Raw genomic sequence first — 20,695 nt, forward strand, 5'->3', positions numbered from 1 at the left:
TCTTTGTAGTTCCTGGTCATCTTGGTTATTGACGATATTTCCTCCTCAGTAACGTTGGTCTCTTGGAGAAGTATAACTGCGGGGTCTTATGATTTGATTAAGTCTTTTATTGCATTGACTTTGGATGCATGCACGAGGCCTCTGCAGTTTCGGGAGACCAGGTTCATTATTTACCTTGTGAGGGGGTCGCAGAGCCCTTACCTCTCCCTGCCCGGGTCTAGTTTTCCTTCAGCAATGGCCCTTTATCTAGATATGTTTCCATTAGTTTTTGTACACGCATTGCCATGTTTTTTTGTGCAACTTCATCTCGAGCTTGTTTGTTAGATTTCATCCCGTATTTCTTATGAAGTGCTTCTAGTGGAGCTTGAGCCTCTTTGGCTTTGGTTCTAGTTAAGATCCTTGCAAAGGAAGATGCCAAGGAGGGGATGGAGTCTTTGAGGGCATGGTCAAATTCATGTGGGTTAGCTAATAGGGGAGAGGCCAAGGCATTGGGGAGGGGTTGAGACATGGCATGAGGATCTTTGAAAACTTCTTCATCATCATCCTCGGGGGTGGTGGCTGAGGGGTGATATAGATCTGGATCGACGAGTATATTGGTTAATGATCCAAAAGAGTTGGAGGAAGAGGGTTGTGATGTCCTAGCTAGAGGAAAAGGGTTGACATTGGAAGTTGGGGGTGCAAAAGGAGAAGATCTTGCATGAGGATGCACATAATTTTTAGAGGATTTGTTTGGATTATTGGGGTTTTTAAGCTTTACTATTTCCTAAGGTGCTTATTGTACTTCTTGTGTTTCCTCTGCTAAGTGCTTTGAGAATCTATTAGAAAAATGTCCATATTCATGACATACCTTATATTTGAATGGTAGTTACTCATAGTCAAGCTATTGAATATGTGTCCAACTACGAAGCTTTGTCTTCATTAATTATGGTAGTCCTTTAGCTAGATCAACTTCTACACAGATCATTGTGTATGCATGAAGGTTCTCATTTGGTTCACTTCAATCGATGTATTCCCAATTGCATTATATATGGCTCTTACCGATTCATCTTCCCAGTGGTGTAGAGGAAGATGGGGAAGTCACACCCATACCATGATTGCAATGGGGATGTCGATCTCAAGATCAAAGTCTGTAGTCCATCAGTTTAAATAAATCCATCTTGAATCCATCAAGTATGGTCCATTCCTAAAGATTAGGGCTTGATCCTCTTAGATTCAAAGTAGAAGGCAAAATATCCTCTTCCACAAAAGCTGATCGAAATTTGCCCTTGTATTTTTGGGGTTTAGTTGCGCTCAATCCATTTTTGCACAGTGTTTGGTGACGACCAAAGCCCCATAAATTGCCCAACCAATCCTTGCTCTGCAAGAGATGTAGTTGGTTTGTGTGTGATGGTGGGAGGCAGATCTATCACAGGGATTAAATCTAACCTTTTAACGAACTTGGAAACTAAAGGGCACTCCTAGGGGTGGTCCGAGCAAAGGGATGAGATTCAAGAAATTGAGGGCAGCTGGATGTGGTGATGGCGGGGGAGGGGGTTGACACCCCTTTGACGCAGCCTCTAGAGGGGCCATCAAGCTAGTTTGACGCAAAGTAGGGATGAGGTTCAACGCAACAGTCACTACAGGGCAGAGTGCACGTTCTTAGGTAGAAATTCTTGTAATTCAAATATAGATAATTTAATAATAATAAAAAAAATGTAATTTAAAGAAACTACAACCAACTTATATCCATTTTATATGATAAAAAGTTTATATCCTAAATTTGGATTCCTTTTAATAGATCATAAAACTACAATCAACATAAATACATACTAGTTGATAAAAAACTTGAAGAAATCTGATACTTTCAATAATTATAAATTAGAAGTTAAAAAGATATATATTAATTTACTGTTTTTATTTGGCATATTTTAATTTCTCTATATATAATTAGAACAATTAATAACCATTTTTAAATTAATTATATTATAATTAATTATGACAAATTAATAACCATTTTTAAATTTTAAAATAGAAATACAAAACAATAACCCATTATCTTTAAGAGAAGAATTCTTGATATAATCTATATATGACTGTGACAAGTTAATAACAACTTAAACTAATTTTATTTTAGTATAGAAATACAAAACAAAAGCTACTTACTTTAAAAACAAGAATCCATGTTATATTCTTCCATATTTAATGCAATGTCATTCCATATTTTTTATGGAAGTAATTTAATTGTTGCATATTTTTATAATATAATGATATTTTTTTTTGGTGACATTGTAAGTTTTAATATTTATATTGAATATGACTATATAAATTTGGATATTTATATTGAATATGACTATATAAATTTGGATAACATTGTAATTTCTCTATATATAATTATAATAAATTGATAACTATTTTTAAATTAACTTTATTTTACAATAGAAATACAAAACAAAAGCTACTTACTTTAGAAACAAGAATCCATGCTATATTCTTCCATATTTAATGCAATGTCATTCCATATTTTTTATGGATGGACGGGGACGACTTATCATTGCCTCTTTCTCTGCGTCCCATTTGGTTGTCGGCTGTTCAAAATCTTACAGGCAAAGGAATCAAGCGATCGGGCTCAAGGGATGTGTTGGCGTGGTCTCTGCAGAATTCTACACAGCCTATTCGTGTCAAGGACTTATATGCAGCAATGTCATCAGGCCTTCCGTCGCTCTCCGTTCCGATCTTTCCTCCCAGATTTTGGAAAGCGTCTTGTCCGCTCAAAATGATATTATTTTCATGGTTGGTCTTTTCTAACAGGAATCTCACATGGGAGGTCCTCCAAAGGAAGGGATGGCAGGGTCCGGGCAGATGTCCAATGTGTCAGTTTGCGGCTGAATCAAATGCTCACATGTTCTTTCAATGTGCTTCAACTTCTCAAATCTGGTATGAACTGTCTTTGTCTTATGGTTTTCCTCACCGGTTTTTCTCATCTGTACAGGAAGGCTTCAAATGGTGGAGCGAACAACGTCCATCTTGGCGATCTTTATTCATCCTTACATGCTGGTTTTTGTGGAAATGGAGGAATGCTCATATCTTTCAAGATTCCAGGGTGCCCCTTGCCTCTATCCTGGTTCACATATCGGCATATCTTGACCCTGCCGGATAAATCTCCGGCCATGGTTTCTGTTTATATGGCCATCATCGGTTTCTCGGTTTTTTTGTGGATGTTTTCTCTTTTGAAACTATCTCTATGCTTTTTGGATGGTGTTATATAATGCTTCTAAAGAAGGAATATCTGTAAGCTATCTGGACAGTCATATTTTTTGTGGAAGTATCTGTATAATCTGCTGTTTCGACCTATCTGAATTTTGTTCCAGGGTGGGACGGTCTTGTATGTATTCAGAACTTTATATTCTCTTAATATAATCCATGATGATTTTCTCTCTGAAAAAAAAAAAAAAAATTACAATATAATGATATTTTTTTCGTGACATTGTAAGTTTTAATATTTATATTGAATATGAGTATATAAATTTGGATATTTATATTGAATATGATTATATAAATTTGGATGACATTGTAATTTTTAATATTTAAATTGTAGTTTTGAAAATACACTTAAATTTAGTACTTTGAAAAATTATTGAGATGTTTAAATGGTATAAACTATATAAATTAAATATATCATTTTAACAAATTTTAAACTAAATTGATTAAAAATATATATTAAGAAAATTATATATATATCTATATATATATATATATATATATATATATAGATATATATTACATTTTTTGGAACTTGTTTAGCAACGACGATTGGGTTTGTTCAGATAATCTGTAGTATGAAGTTACTTGGGTTTGTTCAAATACTCTGTGATATGAAGTTACTGGTTCAATTTTGCTTCTCCATTAAAATGATATATTATATAAAGATATAATCTCGCTCAACTTAAAAAAAAAAATCTCTAATAATAACCCTCAAAATAAGACTCTCTATACTTTTGCAAACATAAAAAAATACAGGACATAATCATGAATCTAATTATAATCATGAATATACTAATGCAATGTGATAATTCACTTTTAAGAAAATAAACTAAAATTGGACCCACACAAATTTTTTATACCTTTATCTTTTTTGAAATGTAAATAATGATCATTAATTATAAATTTGAGAAGAGTTTGAATTTATACGCAACCTACCAACACCAATGGTGTGAATGATGCTCATAAGCATGACATAGGAGAGTGTAGATTATTGATATGAGATGGGACGTTTAATGTGCTTTTAACATTATTCTTCAAACGGTCACCAAAAGCATCTTTCCGGCACCGCCCGACGCCCACGCTTCACGGGCATCCGATGCTTCAACATATTTAATTATTATATTTTAAAAATGGAAAATCGCATTTAATTATTATAATATTATAAAAAGGAAAAATCGCGTTTAATTAATTTCAGATCATTTATTTAAGAGTGGTCTATAATGCTATTTTTTGGAGATTCTGGTGACGAAATCCGGCGTAAGAAATTGAGGTTAAATCTTGATTTGTTGTAGTTAAAATGGTCTTTTAATTGCATATTTGAATTCAGCACCCTGAAAAACCCCTAGGACGCTTTGATTGTGCAGAAACTCGCTATCAAACTTGCGGATTCCAATAAATTACTGCCAAATTTTCACAAGAAAAACCATTCAAAAAGTCCCACTACATTTATTTTTCCTTTAAAAAGCGACAGGGATTTTTCCTTTAAAAAGCGACAGGGGATCCGTAGATTTTGAAATGAGTGGCACTCGCGAGAAATGGTCGCCGACTCGGCACAGGCAGACAATCCATCATTGTCGAATGCCCCATTTTTTCTTTCTCCTGTTCTTCTTCTTCAGATTCAGAGCAATAAAATGCAGTGGAAGAACCCTTATCTCAGTTCCTTGACGAACATTTGGTTCAAATCACCACCAATTGAATCAGAGGCCGAGGCTCTGCGAGTCATGGCTTCGACCCAGAGCTGGAAAGCAGGTACGAAAAGCTCAAGGCATCGGTTTCGAACGTCAGACCTCCGGGTCCTCTTCGAAGTCTAGAAGGACGTCACAGCCGTCTGTCGGAATCGGCAGAGGCTCAATTGCCTGGAAATAATCCATCGTCCTCCGCAGAGTCGCCGAGGGATTCGAACTCGAGCCCCATCAGCGAGGGGCGTAGCATGTTTGTTGTATCTTCGCCTCGGGGGAATTCGAACTCGAGACCTCCTGAGAAGATTTCAAGAAACGTTCATGGCGTCGGCGTCGTCTGTGCGCTCTCGGAGATCGTGCTCATTGTCGCCTTCTCCTCCGAGGGCTTGTTTCTGCTGGTCTCCTAAGAAGCTTTTGAGAAGCTTGAGCTCCCAGAGATCGTCAGGTTCCAGTAAAATGAAGAAATCTGATTCCCATATTGGCGACGGTGAACTCACGGCTGTTGCCGTTTCTGAGAAGTCGAAAACGAGGGTTCGGAATAGGAACAGGGACAGGCCGAAGGACGAGCTGGAATCGCTGTCTGACAATGAGATTCTGACGGATTTGAGTACTTTTTCATTGAAAAGCCAGCGGAAGCAGCTCAAGAAAGCTGTGAAGGAAGAACAGAAGGTGAACCAAGATGCAGAGGATTTGGTGAAGTGGGTGAAGCAGGCCTCGGCCAGGATGGACGATGGGGTTTTAAATGACTTGCTATCTGACGAAGAAGAATTCAAGTAAGAACAATTTGTATTATTATTCAAGATAGGTGGGGAGAATGGTCTGTTATGCAGAATTCATCGGGGATTTTGATCCTGTCCATTGGTTTTCACTCTGTAAATTCACATTAAATACATACAGGTAATTAGGAATTCATTCTGAAATCTTTCAAATATCTACAGTATTAGTTACTTTATATTTGATGAATTATAATTAGATTATTACATGGTTTGAAATTGTAAGTTTATTTTTTTAATTAAAATTTATAATTTTATTATTGAAATTGTATTTTTTTATTAGTAAATTTGTTAAAAATAATTTTAATATTATATTTTGAATAATGAAAATTATTATTTTAATATTTATATATATATATATATATATATTTTAAATAAAATACATTTTTTAAATATGTAATGTTCTTTTTAGGTTACTATATATTTGATGAATTATAATTAGATTATTACATGGTTTGAAATTGTAAGTTTATTTTTTTAATTAAAATTTATAATTTTATTATTGAAATTGTATTTTTTTTTATTATTAAATTTGTTAAAAATAATTTTAATATTATATTTTGAATAATGAAAATTATTATTTTAATATTTATATATATATTTTTAAATAAAATAAATTTTTTAAATATGTAATGTTCTTTTTAGTGGGGAGTGGGAAGGGTATAGTGGGGGGTATATTAGCCCAGAGTACAATATTTATACAGAGGCTCGATGTCAACACATATGCTGCCTTGCAGCGCGAAAAACCATGGGAATCGATCATGGGTGGGGAGCGGGAAAGTCCTCAGCCCCGACCACGTGAGCTGTGTGCTCATGCGCAAAATAAATATGTAATGTTATATAAGTTATATTTTAATACATTTATGGAAAAAAAAATATTGAAAATTGAGATTTATTGAACCCTTAGATTTTGAAATGCAATGTTATGATGTAATGTTATAAATGCAATGTTATGATGTAATGTTATGTAAGTTAAATTTTAATATATTTATTGAAATGAAATATTGAAAATTATGATTTAGTGACTTTTTAGATTTTGAAATGCAATGTTATGTTAATATGTCAAAAAGATATTGAAAATGTTATGAATGTTATGGTTAATATGTTAAAAAGACAATCTTGAAAAATACAATTTAGTGGTCTCTTGATTTTGAAATGCTAGGTGACCTTCCACTTTTCTTATTTCAATTATTGTATTGTCTTAAAAACATGATTTTCAACTTTTTTATTTTAATGATTGTATTTGTATATATTAATTTACATACATAATGAAATTAGTTTAGATTTATTTTAATTATTTTTTTATTTCAATGATTGCATTTGTATATATTAATTTACGTACATAACGTGTTGAAATTAATTTAGATTCATTTTAACTTCAAAACTATTAACTGTAGTTGCTCTCACTATAGTTTATTAAAATGATCGAAGTGAAGAAGTTAGTACCTTTCTAGAAGTGCATAAATTTCCTTCCTCTTTCATGAAAATATGAAGGAGGAATTAGTAGGCTATTGCTAAGATTGAGAGGAGGCAATCCTAAGGTTAATAGAAATTTGGAAGTTGATGGTGAGATCACCAAAGATCTAGGAGAGGTCTTTGACTTACTTAGAACTCACGATTGTAAAAGCATGTGGAGGAAGAGTAAAAAAAGATAGAAGGTATTGAGTTTTTGCAATGTACAAAGTGAAAGGACAAAATGATGATGCCAAGGAGATTTGTTCCAAATGACAACAATGGTTGTCAAATCTAAAGTAAGTTTTGAATTCCTTATGGGGGATCCTTATTTTGATTGGTGGTAGGAGCAAGCAAATCCTTCCGGACCTTTGTACAATTGAAGGAGGTTTTAAGTGATAGAGGTTGGTTAATGGATGGACAATAAACCAATCATGGGGAAGGGTTTGGAGCATTAACCCAAGAAGAATAGTCAAGAGGAGTTATCGAAGCGCTTTCAAAGAAGGAGACCTTATTTAATCCTAGTAGTTTGAAAAGCAAAAGAATGAGAAATGCATTAGATCTAGGAAAAAAAGGTAACCCTAGTGTTAGGCAAAGATGTATTCATGGGAGAGATTATAAACTTAATGTAAAAGAAACTAACTAGATGTTTTACAGGGAAACAAGCCTAAAAAAAGAGCCTTGCGCTTATGGATGGATAAAGCATAGTTTCAAATGTTAAGGTATTTGTTGAAAATTTGTACTCATATTAGGGATGGCTCACTTTTGAGGTTTGAATGAGGGTGATGTGGAGAAATTCCTAGCGCCCTTGGTTTTTGGACCTAAGAAAATAAAGTGTTTGAGTTTTAGCCCTAGAAAAGAATCTACACACTTACAACCTATTTGGTGAAATTACCCAAATAATCTAGGGAATCATGGAGTGAAGCCATGTAGAAAGCTTGAGAATGGAATATGCAAATTCATGGCTTTGGAGGAAGAATAACGCTTTAAGGTGGATAGAAAATTGAAATTATTTTTTGGTGGAGATTGAATTTTGAGAAGGGTTGCCAAAAAAATGTAGAAGATGAGGCAATTGGAAATTTTTACAATTCCTAAACTAGTGGAAAGTCTCACTAAAATGATTAAACTTTTATTCTATGAGTTGACATGTACAAGAATCATGCTCAAACCCTTCTAGAATATGGGACTAAAGGAAAAGAGAAAAGGTAGCAACGAAGTCTATAAAAACCCATGAGTTTGTAACAAAAAAGAACGAAGTTGAGGGTTATTTATCATAATCAAGGAGTAAGGGAATAAAGACTAGGATAAGGAAGAATTGGTCATAGGTACCAATGAGAGAAATTGGAAGATAGGTATTGAGGATTCGCTTGAGGTAAAAATTGAAGATTTTTTATTGAGGACTAAAATGGTAGCTTCAATGGTCTCATTGGAAAAAGGTAAGAATGGAAATTCACCTTTTCCCATTTCTTTGTCATATGCAAAGAACGCTCCTTCAAAATTATTAATGAATTACCATTCATTGGATTTATTTAAGAGTCGGAGATATAAAATCAAAATGAAATTTATTTATTTTATGTTATAAAATTTAAAAACTTTATTATAATTGTGGTTTATTGTGAGAACTTTCATAATTAATAAATTTGTTGAAAATAACAAAATTTAAGATTAAAATAGATTATGTTGATTTATTTTATTATGACATTTTAACAAAATTAATTCATCACATTTTCTACACTTTACCATTGTATTTCTCCGCACCCTTTTACACTTGACTATTCAAAGTGAAGAAGTTGGTACCTTGCCATCACTGCTAATTTCCATTTTCTTCCCCTAGTTCCTTGATGGAGGTTGGTATATTGATGTCAATAATATCATAAGACTTGATGAGAATGGATCTATGACCTCCTTGACCATTAAACCTTAGAAAAAAAGGTTCAACCAACCAAATTATCTCTCAATGGGACTATATATATCTATGTATGTATAATGTAAAGGAAATAGTCATAGAAAAACAAATTCACTAGGAGCTAGGATAGAATGGAGAGGGAGGAAGAATTAGTGGACTATTTAAAAGAGGGAGAGAAGGTAATTCTAAGCTTAATAGATATTTGAAAAGTGTTTAGGGCCAATGGTGGTGAGATCACTAAGGGTATATAGGAAGTCTTTGACATATATGGAAACTTAATATCATAAAACGAGTTGGAGAAAGAATAAAGAAAGTCAGAGGTACTAACATTTTTATAATGTGCAAGGTGAAAGGACACATGATGATGTTGAGGAGTTTGTTGCAAATTAGATACAACAGAGGTTATGAAATCTAGATTAAATCATATATTCCTCAAGGTGGGTAATCCTTTAACTAGTGTAGGAGAAAGTAGATCCCTCTAGAACTATGTGCAATTGAAGGATGTTTAGAGTGATGGAGTTTGGTTAATGGATGGACAAGGAACCATGCATGGGGAAGGGTTTTGAGCATTAACCAAATAAGAACAATCAAGATGAAGTATTGAAGGTAATTCAAGGAAGGAAACCGTGTTTAATCATGGTGGTTTGAAAAGAGAAAGGAAATAGATCTAGGAAGGATAAGATAAGCCTAGTGTTAGGCAAAGATGTAGGTATGAGAGACTATAAAATTAATGAAAAAGACACCAATTGGATGTTATGGGGAAGCAAGCCTCAAAAGGGATCAATGTGCTCGTGGATGGAGAAAACCTAGTTTATAATGTTAGGGTATCTTCAAAAAGTTGTATTCTCATATTGGGGTGGCTCATTTTTTAGTTTGGAGATGAGACTGGTGTAGAGTAGGCCCTAGCCTAAAGGTGATCTTGGGGACCTTCTTTTTTGAACCTATGAAGATAGAGAATAAGTTTTTACCCTAGAAAATAATTCACACACTTGCAACTTATTAGGTGAAATCATTTAGATTGACCATGGAATTCTAGAATGAAGCCATGTTGAAGGATTTAGTGGGTAAGTATGCAAATTCATGGCTTTGAAGGAATATTATCACTCTAAAGTGGATAGGAAGGTGATAAAAGTTTTAGTGGAGATTGATTTTTTAGAAGATTACCAAAAGAAATGGAGATAAGATGGGGCAAGTGCAAATTTTGCAAGTGCTAGACTATCAAAAAGTCTCATTCAAAAGCTTAAGATTTTATGCTACAAGTTGGCATGTAAAATAAGTGCGCCTAAACCTTTCTAGAAAATGATTCTAGAAGAAAAGAGAAAATCAATCAATGAGTTACCATTGAGGTGAAAGGAAATGAAGAATAGGATAAGCTAAAATCGCCCATATGTAGAAATGAGGACAGTTGGAATATAGGCATTGAGGAGTTCAAAGGGAAATTTAATATTTGTTATTGGGGATTACGGTAGTCATCAATCAGCCCATGGGGCATAGAATAGATAGTGATGGGGTGTATTGTTAAGGCACTCTGTGATGTGAAGTTTACCAGTTCGAAACTCTATGGGAAAAAATAATCCATGTTAAGGGTTGGTGTGGCCTAAGTCAGGTGTGATCTTGACTACTTAGATGCCTCATTAGAGAAATTTTGAGGTCTAAAATGGGCATCAAAACAAAAATGTACAACCAAAATCAACTTTATAATAACCAATAGGATTCAAGATGATGATGTCAACCATGGGGGATGATTCACCATTTTTGGAGTAAAAAATTAAAAGGATAAATAAATAAAAAAACTATTTTTTCAACTCATATTTTCAACTTATCTCCCTATGGTTTTACTCAAATTTTGAGAGGGAGCACTTGTTGGATGCGGAATTTAATTCATCATCCAAGGAGTACCCATGTTTCCTACTTTCGAGGGACCCTGCTACACGACAAAGTCGATTGAAATCACATTTTTCATGTATTTCTCATTTTTTGTGTAGCAGGGTCAATTGAAGTATGTGACATGGGTACTCCTTGGATGAGGAATTAAATTATGCATCCAACGAGTGCTCCCACTCGAAATTTGAGTAAAATTGCAGGGAGATAAGTTCAGAATACGAGTTGAAAAAATAGTTTTTTATTTTTTCCCTCTAAAATTGGATGATGTAATCTAATATCATTTTATTATTTCCACTATTATTTTATAAAATTCCTTAGGAGGCCCATTTTAGACCTTAAAATTTCTCTAATGGTTCACGATTTCTTAAGTCAAAGGTTAATCGTGCAGTCATCTCAGAACTCACACAACTTAGAAAACCAAAAAAAATGTATTCATCAATCAATTTCCTCACTTCAAAAAGGTAAGAATGGAAATCCCATTCTACTAATTCTCTTCCATCTTCAAAGAAAACTCCTCCAGAAGAAATTTTTTTAATGAATTCCCATTCCTAGAACTCCCCTTTAGTGAATGAATTGGGTAATACATAGAAAAGGGAGATCCCAAGTAATATTTTTAGGTTGGAAGTTAATGCCAAGGTTTCTATCTAGGTAGAGAATGGAATACTAAATTCTAAGTGCACCTCTCTAGTTAGTGGTACATTCCTTGGAGTAGAAGGAAGTAAAGTATACAAATACAAACTTAGACCTACAAAGGATTTCTCTTAGAAACAAGAGAGAGGAAAAAAACAAGTATTAGCCTTGGGCCTTGGTCAGTTGGTAATTGTTGGTAGAAAATCCTACTCGTCTAGATAGCAAATAAGAAAGGCATAAAAGACATAAAGAGAGGAAAATAAATGATCATCAAATGGGGCGTTAGCATAGGGAGTGCCTTGAAAATTTTAGCCCATGACAATCATTTTCTTAAATGAGAGAGTAGTATGGGGCACCCCTAAAAATCTAGCCCTCAAAAGACTATTTAAAAAATACAATCCCAATCTAATAATGATTCAAGAAACAATGTGTGAGGGGTCCAAAATATAACTTGTTATCTCTTCTTGTTTAAAATATTGGCCCTTTAGTTATGTAGATTCAATGGAAGATCAATAGGAATTTTGACAGTTCAGAAGGAGTCCTTTATTTTATAATTCTCTATGGCCCTTACAAAGATAGTATGAAAATTCCTTGAATGCAACAACTGGAGATTTATCTTCTAATTATTAGTAGTTTATTTGTCTTCAAAATTATTATTCGGAAAATAATTATAAATTCACTATTACATTCTTCATAATAAAAACGTTGTAGAAATATAAAAATTGGAACTAGGTAATAGATGCACACACACAAAAATATAACACCATTGTTTTTGGACAATTATCCCTTGAAAAATCCCAAAGGGAAAACCAGTGCAGAAGATGAGGGTTTTATTATTATTTTTTAGCAATCAAGAGTACAATGATCTTCTTTCCAATATAGCAAAGCTCTGACAATCTTATATTAGCAAATTAATTTGGAAGACACACTTGTCTCCCTTTGCAATTGATCTGGCCTCTCTTAGCCTGCTCGCACTCTTCCTGGCCACTCACACTACATCTCATAAATACGCAGTACCTAGCTGAATAAATTCATACAACCCCAAAAATACCTCCAGGTAAGTCGTCTAGCCTCCCTCTGCCTCTAAAACCAAGTCGCTTTGCCTCTAGGACACTAATTTGGCAATTGGATATTGAAACATGGCTCCTCCAACAACTCAGACTGGGTAAATTGGCTAACTTGCACTAGTTGTAGTCGCCCTCTCAAAATATGAATTCAACTTTCTCTTCCTATCTCCCAGGCACTGGAAAATACTGAGGAAAATTCCCCTAGACTCCTGCTCTTGGATCTCTGCTAAAATCTTCGCTCTGATGGATTTTCATAGCTTTAACTGCGCCCTTGCTAAATACCTGCAACTGGGTAGTTGAACTTCTCAACTCATAACTAATTCCATCTCCAAGCCCTTCGACTTGCTCTTATAATCTCTCATTGGAGTCTCAACGACCACGATTACATCTCAACTAATGGCTAAGATCAATTTGACTTCATCAATAGAAGCCTCTAGAGAAAAATTGAACTTCCTTAATTGATTACCTTTAATTAACCACTTTTCCTAAGTTAGACTTAGGAAATAATTAAATTATGGTTAATTAATTTAATTGTGTTATCTCACGAAACCTTTTCTAGGTTTTGGAGATCTCATGTTCCTTAGCCTCTTAAACATCATCTGAGACTAGAACACATGTCCACTGCTACCAAACTCAAAAACTAACACTCCCTCTTAGCAAGGAAGGTGTTCTCCACTATACCCATATGTTCTCTGAAATAGATGAACTTGGCCCTCCCTAGGGCCTTTGTGAGTATATCAACCACCTATTGGTCTGTGGGAACATGTTGTAGCCAAATTGATCTACGTTGTTGGTGTCTGACATTTGTGATACCTCCTTTCTTCACATCTTTAAGTTGAATTGACTCCCTATCACTAGAAATCACTATGAAGAAAACAATTTGGCAATGACTATCCACCATGCTATTGCACATACTCTAATCTCACACTACTAATGCCTCTGCACTGGCCCTGCATTGTTGTAACCAGTGCCCTTGTGTGTGTTGATCTCTCTTAACCTAAATATCTTGGCTTCCATAAGGTTGCTCCCTATGAATCTTGATTCCCTCTAAGTCTCAATCTCTGACTAATCTACTGTGCCACTGCAATTGTCTCCTGAGTCTCTAATTATGGCTCCCTGACTCTACACTATATCTCAAGTATCTGACTGCACCTTGTTGAGACTTCGATCCTCCTACTAATTTAACTCTTGGGCTCCTATAGCATAGGTAATGACCCATCTAGGAACTCACAACAACTGGATTTGATCTACTGATTAAGCCCTCCCTAGCTAGATCCAGACCTCCTACTGCTCCTCCCTCAGGTCCTCCTTGATTTGGCATATTGGAGTATCGTACTCCTCCCCCGTTTGAGCATAATGTTGAAAACATAGCAAAATCATCCTCCAATCTGGTGGATAAGTCATCGATCTTTGTCGAAGTTGTTATCTACTTCCCCTTCTTGTCCTTCTTCCTCTTTGGACATTGGGTGACATAGTGACCAAACTCACCACAACCGAAGCACTTGATATTCGACAGGTCTTTCTTCTTCTTCTCTCCTTTAGATTCTTATGCTTGGATGGGAACCTTCTTCGCTTTTCCCTTTGATGAATGAACGACATTTTCTTCCTCTTTCTCCACCTTCAGTTCCTTGCCATTGTTGTTTATAGTACCACTTAAGATACTGAGCCTAAACTCCTCTTGAGTGAAGTCACTCCACAGGCGCTCCCAATCTAATATTTTATCCCATCCAGTAATCACCTGAATGAAGGTCCGCCACTCCTTGATAAACATGTTTAGAGTTGTACAAACTAGTTCATCCTTTGTGGGATTCTCCCCAATAGCCACAAGTTCATCTCTGACACCCTGAGTCCTGGTGAGATAAGATTTTACATTCTCGCCCTTCTCCATTTTGACCATTCTCAACTTCTCCTTGAGAATCATCTTCCAACTCTTGGAAGGGCCTTGGTACATCTTATTGATCACATCCCCCATCTCCTTTGCAATTCCCTTCTCTCTAATGTGTGGTACGATATGATCCAATAGTTTTCTAGGACCATCCTCTTGGCCTTGGTCATGTCCTTCCTGTAATCATGTAACAAGATAGGATTTGTTGGTACAACTACAAATGATGTCACAAACTTCTTTAGACCATTCTCATCTAATAGGAAAAGCATCATGGCCTTCCAGCTGCTAACGTTGGAGGCTCTATCCAACCTATCTTGATCTTTGAGTCCTACTGCGGCCATCTGCAAAACTCAAAAACTTGAGAAATAAATTGGGAAATGTCCTTCTCCTTTCAGCTAATTAACTCAACCTTCTCCCTAGTGCTCGCACTCCTCTCTAGAATGCACATATCTGCTCCTAGGTAATTCTAACTTTCTTCTAAACTCCTTCTCGAAACTCGCACTCCCTGCTACTCCTTCTTTAGGAAACTCGCTCTACCTCTAGAACCTATTCTGGTGCTAGCACTTCTACTGGAAATTTTACCTCCTTTCCTCCTCTATAAAACTAGAAACCCTTTTAGAATTTTAGGAAATTCCCTCTCTATGTGCTTTCTCTTCCTATTTTTCGTTGCTCTGCTATTGCAAAATCATTGCGCTATATCTTCTCTACAAAATAATTTATCTGCTCACCAAAACCCTTTCCAGAATCTCTACCACTTGTTGCTACTTCTCCTGAGACAAATCAAACTTTTCCTCCAAGTGTAGAAATATGGTGATAGAATTGTAATTGCTCAAGAAGTTTAATCTAAAATCAAGAGACACAATTCTACTGATCTGCAGAATTTAATTCACAATTTAGAACAACATTCACAAACATGCAATAAGAAAAACCACACATGCACAATATTTTTCTAGGGGAACCCAATTGGGAAAAACCCCTCAAGCCTCTTTGCATTAATTATATGAATAGAGAATGTATTACAATTTCTTGCTAGCTCTGAGAACAACCAGCAAGTGAATAACCTATCTCTCTGCTCAATGAGAATATTTGACCCAAACCTAGTCAATTTCTACGTCCACATCACCTCTTATTTCCTTGTGCAAATCCTGAGGAATTAGCCCCTATTTTTTTAGGAAATTTTCCTCCAATTGATTGTGAAATTCCCAAGGATTGATCATCTGATTACATGCAACACCTGTACACTCAAACTAGTTTACAACTTCTTGTTACATTGCCTTGGAATCTCTACCACCACTAAGGAACTCGAATTTATTGCATGCACTGGCTATTTTGAGCTGATTGATCAATTAACTAGATGATCATTGAGTTAGACTATTGTCCCACTACATAATTGACCTTCCACTAGTTCTATCAACACTTGGAACTAGTTTAACTTAATACAACTGGAAATAATTGAACTAGATTACTAAAATTTAGCAATCACACATGCTTAATTGAACTTCAAGTCCTCTAAATTAAATTTACTGATCTCACTGATTGACAAGAGCCATGTCACCTCAGTTAACTACCTCCAAGTTGTCTGTTGAAGTGGAAATCTTAATTTTCTCAATTTGACCAAGGAAAAGTCAAATTGAGCCTTTCTTGCTACACTTCCGAACACCAACTTGGACTGGAAATTGATGTGTTATCTCTCCTACAATTTGCATTGTCTGGCTAGGATTACACAAATCTAGAATTTTGTGCTCCAGATCTCCCTATGAATTGTACAATCTTGCTTCCTTCGCTTCTAGAGCCTCTGATCCAATCTTTGTCGCTCTTATACCGTGTGAAAATTCCTTGAATGCAACAACTGAATATTTATCTTCTAACTATTAGCAATTGATTTGTCTTCGGAATTATTATTTGAAAAATAACAATAAATTCACTATTTCATTCTTCACAACAGAAGCATTGCAGAAATACAAAAACCAGAACTAAGAAATAGATGCACACACAAAAATATAACACCGTTGTTTTTGGACAATTGTCCCTAGAAAAATCTTGAAGGGAAAACTAGTGCAGCAGATGAGGGTTTTATTATTATTCTTCAACAATTAAAGAGTACAATGATCTACTTTCCAATCTAAAAAAGCTCCGACAATATTCTAGTGGAAAAATAGTTTTGAAAGCACCCTTGTCTCCCTTTGCAACTGATTTGGCCTATCTTCGCCTGCTCGCACTCTCCCTGGCCACTTATGTTGCAGCCCAGAAATGTGCACTGTCTAGCCGAATAAATTCTTACATCCCCGTAAATACCTCCAGGAAATTCATCTAGCCTCCCTCCTCCTCTAAAACCAAATTGTTAAGCCTTCAAGATAGTGATCCAACAGTTGGCTACTGAAATGTGGCTCCTCTGGCAACTCACACTAGCTGTAGCGGCCCTCTTGTAAGATGTATTTGACCTCCTCTTCCCGTTTCCCAGATAGTAGAAAAATACTGAGGAAAATTATTTTAGACTCTTGCTCCTGAATCTCCGCCAAAACCATCACTCTGATGCTTTCCCTAGCTTCAATTGCGCCCTTGTTGAATACTTGCAACTGGGTAGTCAAACTGCTCAACTCATAATTGATGCCATCTCCAAGTGCTCTGATTTTTCTTATAATCTCTCGTTGGATCCTCAACGACCATGATTACATCTCAACCGATGGCTAAGATCAATTTGACTTTATCAATAGAAGCCTTTAGAGAAAAATCAAACTTCCTTAATTAATTTCCTTTAATTAACCACTTTTCCTAAGTTTGGAAATAATTAAATTATGGCTAATTAATTTAATTAAGGCATCCCCAAGTGTTATCCCACGAAAACTTTCTGGGTTTTGGATATCTCATGTTCCTTAGCCTCTTAGACATCATCCGAGACTAGAACACCTGTCTGCTACTACCAAACTAAAAAAGTAACAGATAGAAATAATTTTCGGACAATTTTAAAATGTTGGGTATGATTAGGAATCATGGTTTCATCACTAGGGAGATCTCAATTTGACATTGAATGAAGGAGAATCATTGGGGGGGCGTTATATATAAGATTCACCAATAGAATATTTTTCATAAATTCTTGAGGATCTAGGTCCTTATGATAGGGCACCAATCATAGTTGGTTCCAACATTGATAAATTATAAAAGGGATAAGGATGGCGTCTCAAAATGTTTTCACATACTCTTGACACTAGAAAACATTATAGAGCAAGAAGATAAATAGAAATCATGGCTACGAGAAGTATAATCTCTAGATCATCTACCTCTTTTTTCCTCAAATGGTAGAAGAAGATCATAAAATTCCAAATACTTTTAAATTTTTTCACCCTCGGTTAAATGAAGAAGGTTTTGAGAGATTTTGTCCTTCAAAATTGGAAGAAGTTTGTGCCAAACTCAAGAGAGTCAACTATGTTTCATTTTGTAGAAAACTTGAAAAAAGTTAAGAAATAATTGGTATAATGAGAAGTGTTAAAAACATGGAATGCCTAAAAAGAGTTTCTAGAAGTAGAACAAAAATAATGTTTGACACTAATTAAGGAAACATTTTTATAGATGAAAAAAGATATAAAGTTAAGTTGCTAGTGGGAGTAAAAAGGATGTTATTAGAACAAAAGGAAGTAGAGTGGAGGTTCTATTTGGTGGGAAGAAGAGGATGAAAATACAAATTCTTCCAAAATTATGCAACACATATTAATATAAATTCCATTTAGGAGATAATGAAGAATGAAGAATCTAAGTTTACATAACCCATGGAAATTCTAAGAGTAAATCATTTCCATAATCCTTTTATAAGAACCTCCAACGTCTAGCATAGAAGATATTCTAAAAGGAGCTTTCGTATTCCCAAGTTTGAATGATGCTAAATTGAATGAGAATTTAGATGTACGAGTATCGAAGGATGTCTTAAAATCGGCCTTAGTTTCCTTTAATAAATCTAAGAGCCCATACTCAAATAGATGCATAATTTTTTATTTTTTTTGGGCGGGGGGAGGGGGGAGTTGTTAAGAGTTATAAGAATAAAGTACTCCAAAAATATCATTAGGGGATCTGAATGAAACATTCACAACCCTAATTTCTAAGAAGAATGGCAAGCATTTGATGATTAAAGGGTGATTTCATTGTGTAATTCAATGTATAAAATTATTACAAGAAACATACTAGACAACAAACTAAAGGGTAAATTCTCTAATTTTATATCAAAACAACAATTTGATATTTCACATAGTTGGAAAATCCATGATGTAGTGGGGACACATATAATAAGGTTTGCATATAATATAGGTGAGGAAATTGCTTGTAATGGTGATTAAACTAAACATATATACAACATATGACAAGGTCAATTATTTATATCTCAAGTTGATATTGATTTAGATATGGGTGAGAAACCAAGTAGTAAATTGGATAATGTGATGACCAGCGTCATCTTATTTTGTAGTATTAATAAATGCTTTACCTATCAAGTTCTTCTATGCTACTAGTGGTCTCAAACAAAGTTGTCCATTATCTCCCTTTTTCTTTTCCATTGGTTACTAGAGGTTAATTAAGTAGATTGCTTATAACTATAAAAAATGAACTTTCTATCCAAGGTATCAAGATGGAAAACTCCCTCGTTATCTCACTTGTTATTTGCAAATGATGTAATTTTATTTGAGTTAGGGACATGTAGGGAACACAAGAAGCAAAAGTATATCATTGAACAATATAAGCCTTTTTTCTTATCAAAAGGAAAAGATGGAAAGACAATTAGTCCAAACTTTGCTTTCGTTTTAACCTTAAACCAAATGATTCTAAGTTTTGAGATTGGTTGAGGATTTATTAAAAGATTGAAGGGAGGGTGCTATATGTGGATATTAAGGGAGGTAGATTGATATTAGTAAAATCAATGTGAGAAGGTATACATGTTTATTGGTTATCCATAGCTCATAGTCATAGTGGCATGTTAGAAAAGAGAAGGGAAAAAAAACAACTTCTTTAGTTTTGGTGGACAAGGAAAAGCAATAAATAAGACGTTCCTTTTGTAAGAAAATAATCACAAGGCCTAAAGTGGATGGAGGTTGGGTTTTAAAGAGTATAATATTTGTTTGGGTAAGCCTTGGTAAGAAAAGATTATGGACTTAATGTATATTGAAAGCCTTTTGGAAAAAGTTATGAGTGTAAAGCACATAGGCCTAGAATAAATAGAGGACTAGTTAGAAAATAAGAGTATACTTTTGGAGGGGATTCAATTATCTAGAAGGCATGAGTAAAAACATCTTTATTGCTTGCAAATATGCTAGTTTGGAAGGTAAATACAAGAAATATAGTAAGAAAAGGGTATAGTCCTTAGATGGGTTACTAATGAAACTTTCAACCTCTAGAACCTTGAAAGAATTCCCTATATAATTAAGGGGCGTATAGCTTGAATACTCTATCTAATTCTTGGTCTTGTTCTATATGGAGCTAAGATTAGAAAATAATCCTCTTACATAGAATTGCAAGGAGGCATGTCAAATGAATGGAAGCAATATGTAGTCATCTTGAAGCACAATGCCACTAAACATAAAGATGAAGAAGATGAAATTCTTTGGTTGAAGAATATTTTTTTAGGAGGCTACATAGAAAGGCTAGGCTATGAGGTAAAAATGACAAAGAATCAAGAATAAGTCAATATGTGGTGATGGAGGTTAATTTAGAAGTTGAAATGTCATTTAAAAGCTTAATTATTCTTAATGTTCACTCCATCCAAGTTCTAACATAGGACAAGTGCAAGAAAACGACATGGCAAGTGTATCCTATATAAAAACAATAATGAATTAATAAATCATGTATTTGTGAATTTCTCTAACAATAAAGAAGTTTGGAGTGAAACACAAAATCTAACTTATGGTAAAGGAAAATGGGAAGGGGAATGTACTAATGATTGCTTTAAGAACTGATATAAGGATAAGCATATTTCAAAATATAACACAATGCCTTATGTTATTATTTAAGCACTATGATTAGCCATAAATGAAATGAGATTTTCATGGAAATGAGATTATTCTACTTTGTTAGGTCCCTATACTACTAGTATAACCCCTTATTGTTATTAGTACAACCCCCTTATTATATTGTTGTGCCCATATTGTTATTATTGTGCCCCATATAAGCCTGATATTGTTATTATTGTGCCCTTACATTAT

General features: G+C 34.7%; 1 pseudogene; it reads left to right on the forward strand.

The window, feature by feature from the left end:
* Nucleotides 1-2,509: 2,509 nt before the first annotated feature.
* On the forward strand, nucleotides 2,510-5,850 carry LOC149253881 (uncharacterized; annotated as a pseudogene).
* The last annotated feature ends 14,845 nt before the right edge of the window (nucleotides 5,851-20,695 follow it).

The sequence above is a fragment of the Pinus tabuliformis genome, chromosome 7 (assembly GCF_031772625.1).
Source record: "Pinus tabuliformis cultivar Carrire ecotype Pingquan chromosome 7, CPIR1, whole genome shotgun sequence".
In the NCBI taxonomy this organism is placed as follows: domain Eukaryota; kingdom Viridiplantae; phylum Streptophyta; class Pinopsida; order Pinales; family Pinaceae; genus Pinus; species Pinus tabuliformis.